We start from the raw sequence: 11,318 nt of genomic DNA, 5'->3' as shown, positions 1-11,318 counted from the left end.
ATTAGTTTGTAAAACACTTTGAAGTTTTCTACAACTTCTTTAAATTTAAGACCACAGTGTTCAGATGTATTTTTGAAGTCGACATGTTACGTGCAATTTGAAATAAGAAATGTAAAATGTGATAAAAATACATTTTTGTGTTTATTTGATTCCTATTCAAGACACTTTGATAAGAATGACTATATATGTAATATAGGCGGCTACAGAGTATCTTTGTTTACATTTTTGGTTGGTGGTGTGCCTCGTGATTTTTTAAATTAAAACAATGTACCTTGGCTCAAAAAAGGTTGAAAAACACTGACTTAAACTAATACTGATATTAGTAAAAACTAATATTATTATATATTATGTTTTTGTTTTTTGTTTTCACGCCTTGTTTGATTTACACCAAGACATTCACTATCACCCATCACCATCTCTAATTTACTTCTATTTAGTAGCTGTGAAGAAACCATCTCATACCCACACACCTACTGATTGATGCCGGTTTCCTCCTGTCACATGTTGATGTGCCCCTATAGGAACCCCAGGGATGGAAATAACCACTTACTTTCATCACTGTAATCAAGTACAATTTGTATGGACTTTTTACCTGGTTACTTGTGATTATAATTTGTATTGGCTGAAGCTGAAAACAGAGGATCAGGTTTGTAGTTTAGAGTCAGTTATTTAAAACTTTTAGATAGGTGGGATTTTAAAAGTCAGTTTTAATGAGGTACTTTTTACTGTTATTTGAGTATCAATCTACACTGGTAATTTTACTTGTAAATTCTTATCAAAGTGTACTTTAACTTGAGTGCATTATTTTTGTACTCTTTCCACCTCTGAGCATACCAAAAGTTGCCTACAATATTGTGTCAGTTAATGAATGTGTGTTTGTGAGTATGACTGGGTGAATGTGACTCTACTGTAAAGTGCTTTCACTGCTTTCTATAACTATAAAAGTGTAATTGGAGTATTTAGCTTATAAATGCTTAAATCCCATATATAATTGAATAACTGCACAAAATACGAGATTACAATCAGGGATTGCAATCTCATAACAATGTCATGCCTCTAGATGTTACTTACTAGAGTCAGACAACCCTAGAAGGTATTTTGTCATATTGGCCTGCATGGTGATGCATGTTGCCTTGCAGCAGGGAGATCCTGGGTTTGTCACCTCAGCCTGGTTTGGTAAGGAAGGAAATTAACATCTTTCCAACTGAAATTATGTTAGTTTATCAATTAGAGTTTGACTGGTTGCCAAATCTTCAGCTTACATTAGTTTGTGAAGTGTATGACAGAAGTCCCTCACCCTGATCTTCATCTTCAGGGTCCACTGTCCCAAAGGTTTAAGGTGCTTCCCTGCTGCTGTACACCTGGTTTAAATGAATAGAGGATTAACAGCATACTGAGGAGGTGATACAACAATTTAAATCAGTCATGCTGAACAGGAAGCATATGTAAAACGTGCCAAACAGTGTACCCTGAGGACCAGGACTGGGTACCACTGTGGTAATGGATAACAAGATCTCAACTCTTTCCTCATCCTCCCTTAGATTAGATTAACCTCACATAATGCAAGAGAGTCCAAACAATGAGGTTTCCACCTGGAACTTTGGTGATTTTAAGGAAATGTGCAGAGCCATCCTTCCAAACATGATGTGTTTATGAGTCATCTGACTAGAACAAATTCTCCCATTATATCACAGGCTTATCCAAATCTTACACAGAAAACTTGAAATAAGTTTGAACATTCTTTTTCATTCAGCAGTGGAGTTATGTACATTAAGAGCAGGGGGCGTAAAAGTGATGACAATTCTAGGGGCCCTGACCAACAGGGGGTAATTATTTATTTTTTTGTTCATAGAAATAAAAAAAAATCGGGGTCCTGTCAATTACAAAATTACCGTAATCATATTATATTTTCAAAGATTGTTTTAGCAGTAAAAATTTAATGTTCCCACTCCCAGATCAAAAATACACATCCATATTTGCCCTGAACACCCCCCTATCTGCGTTAAATGATTCGATCCTGCTTGGAGCTTCACCATGACGCTGTTCAGCTGCAGACAGTGGAAGACACGACCGATTGTGGCAGTTACTATGCTGCTAAGAAAAGTTATAAAATCAGGTTTTCAGAAAAAAGAGAGGAAGAGAGAGAAAAAGGCAAGAGTGTTAATTTCTAACCCAGTTTTTCTCCATGAGAGGTGAGTAGACTGTGTGAGATTATCAAACATTTAGCATAGTTAGCTTAGCTACAAACTACTGTTTGCCTTCTTTTCACTAGCATTTAATGAATTAAGGAAAAATATTACCAACATATTCATATATTTAACTTGTCCCTTGTACCTTTTACCACTTTGCAACAGATGATTCAGTCAGCAGCAGCTCTAACCCACGTCCCTCCTGACCTGTTGCCTTCTGAGTGAAATTAAAGCTGCAGTATGTCACTTTTTTTTATCAATTTTTTTTCACATATTTTTTAAAACTGTCATTATGTTATGACAGTATTGTATGAGAGGTAATCTGTGAAAAATCTATTTCCTCTGCCTTCTGCCAGTGCTAGAAACAACCAGTCAGTGGCAGGAGAGTTTTAGTGCTGTCAATCACAATCTCATGTGGTGCTGCTCATTCTTCCTTCCCCTCGATTTGTGTCGTGCTGCAGTTAGCAAAGCACAGAGCTGTGCAGATTCAAACTGTGAATGCTCAGTTTAGTTAGCATAGCTATTGTTAAGAAAATAAATTTGAAGTATGCTAGTTTTAAAACTTAACATGTCTTGATTGAAATAGCCTAATTATAGTTTTAAAATCAGTAACTTATTCTGGCCTATTGACCTTTATGTTACCTGTAGTTACAGCAGATGGTTTGCTACGATCGCTTGAACTGCCTTTTGTCTGTGTGGGAAAACAATACAGTAGAAGTTCTAGCTTTCCACACTCATCTGTGAAAAGCTGTAAACACGGCAGGAGTTTCTGACTTCAGATAAAGGATAGCTCCTGGTTGGATGAGCAAAGATATGCCTTATTTGAATAAATTAAAGATAAGAATACGCCTTTTACTATAAAACTTTCTACACAGAAGTAAAATTAGATTTGCTCTTGCAGTTCTCCAAAGACGTCTTTGGACGTCTTTGCTTTTCTTTCTTTCTTTCCTTCTTTTTTCCATTTATGTCAGGTAAATGAATGTATGTCTCTGTTGTTCTGCAGTTTCTGTTGTAACTTTATGCGTTGTCTTCTATTGGATTAAACTGCAATTCTGTGACGTCTGCACTCATTGTTGTTTTTGTGTGGCTACACGCGGCCCGCAGGGAGAACCTGGGATCAGTAGGAGATCGAGCCAAAAGAGTTTTCTTAAAAAACATTATAACCTAGAATCTTCTTCAACACTATCAATGACAGCAGATACGTGGTTTCTTGTAATAGGTTGTTTCTCCACCATTAGCACATTTAGCAGTGAGTGAATGAGGCTAATTCACAGTGCTAAGAACGTCCTACTAGTTCTGATTGGTTGATTTGGTCAGAACGGTGCATTACTTTAACCAGTAATAGTAATTCAAGAAGGAGATGGAGGAGATTGATCGTTTTCACAGATTAACTGTCTCATAACAAACTATGAAATCAAACAAAATTGGTGTCAAACATTAGTGCTATGTTTGTGCTGGTTTGTGCTGCAAAAATTTTTGTTTGTGCCACTGTCATTTTAAAGATATAAAGAAAGTTGGATTTCATAAAAGTGGGGGGGCTGGTTGACCTTTTGACCTTTACACTTTCATTAATATCTTCAAAGCCAAAGCAGCACAAACGAAAATTTTTGCTGCACAAATCAACACAAACGTAGCCGAGTTGATTGACACCCATTTTGTCTGATTTGAAGAAGGTGGGGGGTTGGTTGACCTTAGATGACCTCTGGAAACATTTCTTTATATCTTTAAAATGATAGCGGCACAAACGAAAATTTTTGCTGCACAAACGTAGCACAAACGTTTGACACCAATTTAATTTTGTCTGATTTGAAGAAGGTGGGGGGCCAACTTCACTCAGGTGAAATGTTTGCGTTTTGGGCGCAACATTTCGCCAAAAACGAACAGGTGCTACTTAACGCAGTGCCTGTTCTGTCAGCTATTGGATTTGTTGTTACTCGGTTGTTATGGCAACGGATCTGCGTGTAAAGCATATATTTGGTCCAAACTAATTTTTACAAGAAAATGAAAGAAGATGAACTTGGTGAGTTCCTGAGACAGTTTGAATTGTGTAAAAATGTTAATAATTAATCAAAGGGAAACTGCAAACTTCTGAAAAGGCGACTGGAATAGGGGCTTTGCGTGGCGCAGTAAGCGCAGCGCTGTGCCCTGCATTTAAACTTTAGACCGCCGTAGTTCGGAATCTGACTGTCGTCCTCTGGTTCGCTTGTCTCTCTCTCCTGCCCCTTCTCTCTGTAAACTTTTCTGTTGGATTGTTGTCATAAAGGCAAACAGTGCCGAAAAGCTTATTTTAAAGAAAAATACTACCGGAGCAACAATGCGGTCTGATGTTGGGCTTTTCCTCCATCCAACTGATCAGCGCCACTTTGCTGTTGAAGCTTCTAACCTGGCAGCTTTACGCTCTCATAAAAATACTGTTTGACAACATCTGGAAACGAAGTTAAAGCTTCAATCTGAGGATCTGATTGATCCTCAGATCTCTGCCGCAATCTGTCTTCATGTTGGTTCATCCCACAAAAAGAGCCGCTGCTGAGTCAGCGGAGCGTCCTGCTGCGCATCGGGGCGAAGGAGCAACACGTGGCAGCGCAGAATTTAACAGTAACTAAACAGGATCCGTTTGTAGCGCTTTCTGGTGTCTAAGGCTAGATCTAGCGCTCTGGGTTCTATCTGTTTAAGGTTACACCCCAAGAAACTGGTTTCACTACATTTCCCATGAACCCCTGTTATAAAGCATTCCACTTAGTTAACTGCAAATGTCTGACCCATGAATAAGGAGACTTTATAAAGGTAAAGCATTTATTTACCAAATTTCAGAATGCAAATTAAAGTAGACCACATGTGAAAATATACCATCACCAACAGACCTTATGTCTGCCTGAATGAATAGAACTTAAAGGAACAGTGTTATATTTTAGGTCTGTTCTTTAACCCTCTCCTAACCAGTTAAATACAAATAAAAATACAACAGGCTTTGACAACTACCTGGTTCAGAAATAGGGACTTTCCCTGTCTTTTAAACGCTTATAGAGTTCTAAATTGACTTATTCTGAACAGTCCCGAACACATAGGAGTCCTTTAGTCTTAACAAAATACATTTAACCTGTTGTTCATAGGTTGTCATTCACAATGATCAGGGGTGTCAAACTCCAGTCCTCAAGGGCCGCTGTCCTGCAGTGTTTAGATGTGCCACAGGTAAAAAGCAGTGGAATGAAATGGCTTAATTACCTCCTCCCTGTTCTCCTGAGCCTTGCTAATGACCTAATTATTCTTTTCAGGTGTGGTGCAGCAGAGGCACATCTAAAAGTTGCAGGACAGCGGCCCTTGAGGACTGGAGTTTGACACCCCTGTCACGAGAGGACCCAAATTTGGGTCCTCTTGTGAATGACAGGTTAAAATAAATGACAGTTTTTAATTAGTGGGCCCACCATAAAATAAAACAAATGAAAGCCGGCATTATAGTTAATTGCAGGCCTGATACTGACGACACTCACCACTGGTCCTCAATCCACAGTGGTTGGTTTATATAAGGTCCTGGTGACTGTCTCTCCAGGCAGCTAATCCCCACCTTTCTCGGTAAAGGCGGAGGAAAACGCATCCAAGTCCAAAGAGCGGGCCCAGCGCAGGTGTAGCTAGCCTCTCCTTCTCCACAGGGTTCTGTGCAGACTTCCAGCATCCAGCTCACCAAACGCTTCTCCCTTGGTCCTTCAGCTGTCCCTTGGCGCTAGTGCACATTTAAGTTGTTGCACTTTTTAGCCGTTTTTGTCCCCAAAACAGCTCACCAAAGCTCTAGCATAGGGGTCCTCAAACTTTTTCCTGCGAGGGCCACATGACTGTTCCCTTTTCTGGTCGGGGGCCGGTCTTAGTTTTNTAAACTGAAAGTTACACATTGACATGATCATATGAGTAGTTTTTACCGAGAAATCGATCAGAAGCGCCGTGAAAATGGTCAGATTCACCGGATCCGCGTCTCTGGCTGCAATGCGCGCTCCCGTCACAGGGGGAACAGATTTTCACGGGGGAACAGAATTTCTCACAAGACCGGCATTATAGTCAATTGCAGGCCTGAAACTGACGACACTCACCACTGGTCCTCAATCCACAGTGGTTGGTTTATATAAGGTCCTGGTGACTGTCTCTCCGGATAACAGTCAGCTAATCCCCACCTTTCTCGGTAAAGGCGAAGGAAAACGCATCCAAGTCCAAAGAGCGGGCCCAGCGCAGGTGTAGCTAGCCTCTCCTTCTCCACAGGCTCCTGTGCAGACTTCCAGCATCCAGCTCACCAAACGCTTCTCCCTTAGTCCTTCAGCTGTCCCTTGGCGCTAGTGCACATTTAAGTTGTTGCACTTTTTAGACGTTTTTGTCCCCAAAACAGCTCACCAAAGCTCTAGCACGTCTCTCTCTTCTCTCCCTCAGTCTTTCAGATTAGTCCCGCCACCCAGTCAATCAGAATTCAGGTAAAGTGTAATCACCCAATAGCAACTGACCTTAGGCAGAACAACCAAAGAAAAAAATAGAATACACAGCACTATAAGTCTGTCACACCCATAGACATAAGAGTAGACCCCGCATTGGTATACCAATGAACAGTTTTTTAACACATCTTTTTTTAGAGTGGTATAGGAGGGTATACCGCTCCACGATGGCTGCCGTATTTCCTGCGCCAGAGCGGTCCAATAGGCGTCTATCCTTATATTATGCCTATGGTTAGAACTACCTCCTGCTTTGGGCATTATACAGGTGGATTAACCAAACCACTGTTACGCATTGGATTAGTGTGGTTATGGAAATTAAGTTTACTGAAAGTTTCAAAATAAAACTCTGAAAATTGCACTGACAAAAGTGCATCGCCGTAGGCGATGCAAAAATGAAAATCTTTTTTTTATGTTTTTTTTCTCAGGATAGTGAACATTAGCATTTCATGGGTGTCTCAAAGATAGAAATCCTTCCCTAGCTTTCTGTCTCACACACACAGCAGTCGGCAGAGGATTCATCGCTATAGCAACAGAATACAGAGAAAGGCAGCCATAACTGCCATAACTGTAGTTCTATCTATGGCCAAGACTCAGTTAAAACAGAGGCCTGAGCAGCATGTCAGAACTACAACATGGCGGAACTGTCTGTTACTATAGACTATTCTACTGATACCATTCATGCTATTATTAGCATTTTGGCTAATTTTACCATATCCAACATACTGAATGGTACAAGTACAGCTTAGTCCACATACGTCTGACTCTCCACAGGTTATTGACTACATTGAAGCTTTCTTTAGCATTAAGGCTAATTTTTAGCATTGGAACGCTGGGTCCAAACCGACAGGCACACTTTGGCAGGCCCCTTAAAATTTCTGCAGGAATTTTCTAGTTTTTCACTACTTTCCGCATCTTTAATCAACTCTAGTTTAAAAACTACTACACCTACAGACTTGAAACCTGGACTAGATTATTCTGCTCAAATAGCAGAATATTTATAACCATGTTTTAGATTTGTGAAACTTTTATCTGATTTGTGAAAACTCAATAAAATTAGATTTTCACCATTTTTGGCACCTCTTTCATTACTACAACTGCTCTAATTAAAAAACTACAACTCCTAGACTCTTCAAACCTGGAATAGATTATTCTGCTCTAATAGCAGAATATTTAAAACCATGTTAGTGATTTGTGAAACCTTTTCCTGATTTGTGAAAACTCAATAAAATTCGATAATCACTATTTTTGGCATCTCTTTCATACTAGAACTGATCTAATTTAAAAAAAAAAATACAACTCCTAGACTCTTCAAACCTGGACTAGATTATTCTACTCTAATAGCAGAATATTTAAAAGTTAAGTTTCACAAAAGTGATTTGTGAAACATTTTCCTGATTTGTGAAAACTCATTAAAGTTCGAAAATCACTATTTTTTGGCATCTGGATTGCACTAAAACTGCTCTAATTAAAAAAATACAACTCCTAGACACTTCAAACCTGGACTAGATTATTCTCCTGTTGAAGCTGGATATTTAAAACCTGGTTTGTGATTTGTGAAACCTTTTCCTGATTTATGAAAATTCAATAAAGTTAAATAATCACTATTTTTTGGCATCTGGATCACACTAAAACTGCTCTAATTAAAAAACTGCAACACCTAGACTCTTCAAACCTGGACTAGATTATTCTGCTATAATAGCAGAATATTTATAACCATATTTAGGATTTGTGAAACCTTTATTTGATTTGTGAAAACTCAGTGAAGTTCAATTTTCACAATTTTTTTGGCATCTGGATCGCCATAGATCTACTCTAATTAAAAAACTACAACTCCTAGACACTTCAAATCTGGACTAGATTATTCTTCTCTAATAGCAGAATATTTATAACCACGTTTGGGATTTGTGAAACTTTTATCTGATTTGTGAAAATTCAAAAAAAGGGCAATTTTGCCAAAAAGCTGAAGTTGGTTTCCAATTCCAGCTTTCAATAGCTAAAGGGCAATTCCACCTAATTTTTCACTACCTTTCGCATCTTTAATCGACTCTAGTTTAGTTCAAGCTCTAGTTCTAGTTCAAGCTGGATATTTAAAACCATGTTTGGGATTTGTGAAACATTTTTCTGATTTGTGAAACTTCAATAAAGGTTGATTTCAGATGTTTTTTTGGATCTTGGTTACATGAGAGCTGCTCCAGCTCCAAAACTACAACACCTAGACTCTTCAAAGCTAGACTAAATTATTCTGCTCTAATAGCAGAATATTTTAATCCATGTTTGGGATTTGTGAAACCTTTATGTGATTTGTGAAACTTCACTAAAGATCAGATTACTATTCACACTTGTTCCATGCAGTCTTTTTTCAAATTCAATTCTAATTCAAAACCACTTTATTAATCCCAATGGGAAATTAAATGTTGGTGTAACTCATTAATTCTTCAAAGAGTTATTGTAGATGGTGATGGCTCTTGGAAGGAAAGATCTTATGCAGTGGTCTGTTAAGTGAAGTTTCAGAAATTAGAAAATGGTTCCACAAATCCCAAACATGGTTTTAAATATTCTGATATTAATTGAAAATAATCTCATCCAGGTTTGAAGTATCTAGGTGTTGTAGATTTGGAATTAGACCNCTAATTTTACCGTATGCAACATACTGAATGGTACAAGTACAGCTTTGTCCACATGCTTCTGACTCTCCACAGGTTATTAACTACATTGAAGCTTTCTTTAGCATTAAGGCTAATTTTTAGCATCGGAACGCTGGGTCCAAACCGACGGGCACACTTTGGCAGGCCCCTCAAAATTTCTGCGGAATTTTCTAGTTATAGATTATTTATGTTCTTCCATCACCGTTAATGCGGCTCGTACCGCTGCGTGTACCCCCACAAAAGTGGCATCAAATCGTGCGGCTCGATGCCGAGAAGGGAGCTATTATTTTTATTGGGGATCGGAGTTACGACGGCGACGTAAAAAACGAAAAACGAGCGAAATTTCCAACTGCCGAACCTTAGGGTGTAACTGACACCAACTGCCGCTTTTTTAGAGTGAGAAACGGAGTGGATTTTTGACCCAAAAATAATTTTGAAATCGCTCTCATCGGTGCAAAAACTGCTCTATTGGTATGAAAGTCGGTCATGATGACATTGATACGCATGCCTGCTCCCGTAAAATGTTTTCGAAATTTCCCTAGGGCTGACGGTTTTCGGTCCAGGTGCTTCAGAGCAAAGTGATGGGACAGGACTAACTGACGCTCCTCCCCAGTGTTTTACGTACATTTCTGAAAAATTTCTGAGCTCAGCGCACACCATTTTTCTCTCATCACTGCAATTACTGTGAATGAGCTACAGATATGAATCGCGGTACTATAGGAGACGACAAATAGCCCTCTCATATGCTTCAAACGGTTTTTGGATCGGCCTTACGGATCCTGAACGGGAAGCAGTTGTTCGGACTGCTTTTTTCATTAAAACTGACTGGGTATCTCATAAAGTTAAAGTCTCTCTCACACACACACACACAGCAGTTTCATCGCTATAGCAACAGAATACAGAGGAAGGCACAGCTGCTGGTTTGGACTACAAAGACTCTGTAGTTCTAAATATGGCGGAACACTTTAATACAGAGGGCAGAGCAGAAGGTCAGAACTACAACATGGTGGAACACTGTTATTACATAGGAGGGCTGAGCTGGCAGTTAGAACTACCTCCTGTTTTGGGCATTATACAGGTGGATTAACCAAACCACTGTTACACATTGGATTAGTGTGGTTATGAAAATGAAGTTTACTGAAAGTTTCAAAATAAAACTCTGAAAATTCCACTCATTGGAAAGGTTGATTATTGATGTTTTTTTGGATCTTGGTTACATGAGAGCTGCTCCAGCTCCAAAACTACAACACCTAGACTCTTCAAAGCTAGACTAAATTATTCTGCTCTANAAATCCCAAACATGGTTTTAAATATTCTGATATTAATTGAAAATAATCTCATCCAGGTTTGAAGTATCTAGGTGTTGTAGATTTGGAATTAGACCAGTTCTAGTGTGACCAAGATTTAAAAAAAGTGGTGAAATTGCCCTTTTTTGAAGTTTCACAAATCAGAAAAAGGTTTTACAAATCCCAAACAAAGTGTCAAATATTCTTCTATTAGAGCAGAATAATCCAGTCCAAGTTTGAAGAGTCTAGGTGTTTTAGATTTGGAGCTGGAGCAATACTAGTGCAACCCAGATGCAATAAAGTGGTAAAATAGCCCTTTACTGAAGTTTCACAAATCACAAACATGCTTATAAATATTCTGCTGTTAGAGTAGAATAATTTAGTCCAGGTTTGAAGTGTCTAGGTGTAGTAGCTTTTTTAATTAGATCAGTTCTAATATGAAAGAGATGCAAAAAAAAAAAATGGTGATAATCGAACTTTACTGAGTTTTCACAAATCAGAAAAATGTTTCACAAATCCCAAACAAGGTTTTAAATATTCAGCTTGAAGAGGAGAATAATTCAGTCCAAGTTTCAAGTGTCTAGGTGTAGTAGCTTTTAAACTAGAGTCCATTAAAGATGCTGAAGGTAATGAAAAATTAGGTGGAATCGCCCTTTAGCTATGGGCTCTTTGCACCTCAGCTTCCGCGTTCGGGGTAAAGCGGCTCGATTGTTTCCGATCCAATACAAA

General features: G+C 38.7%; 1 protein-coding gene across 2 annotated transcripts in view; it reads left to right on the top strand.

Moving 5' to 3' along the window:
* sema4ab (sema domain, immunoglobulin domain (Ig), transmembrane domain (TM) and short cytoplasmic domain, (semaphorin) 4Ab) overlaps positions 1–11,318 on the top strand; it is a 62,274-nt gene that overhangs the window by 3,391 nt on the left and 47,565 nt on the right. The gene's annotated exons all lie outside the window — the stretch shown is intronic.

Source organism: Poecilia formosa, unplaced genomic scaffold (assembly GCF_000485575.1).
Source record: "Poecilia formosa unplaced genomic scaffold, Poecilia_formosa-5.1.2 Scaffold101, whole genome shotgun sequence".
Taxonomy (NCBI): Eukaryota; Metazoa; Chordata; class Actinopteri; order Cyprinodontiformes; family Poeciliidae; genus Poecilia; species Poecilia formosa.
Note: the sequence above shows the minus strand (reverse complement) of the source record. Positions and strands in the feature narration are given on the sequence as shown.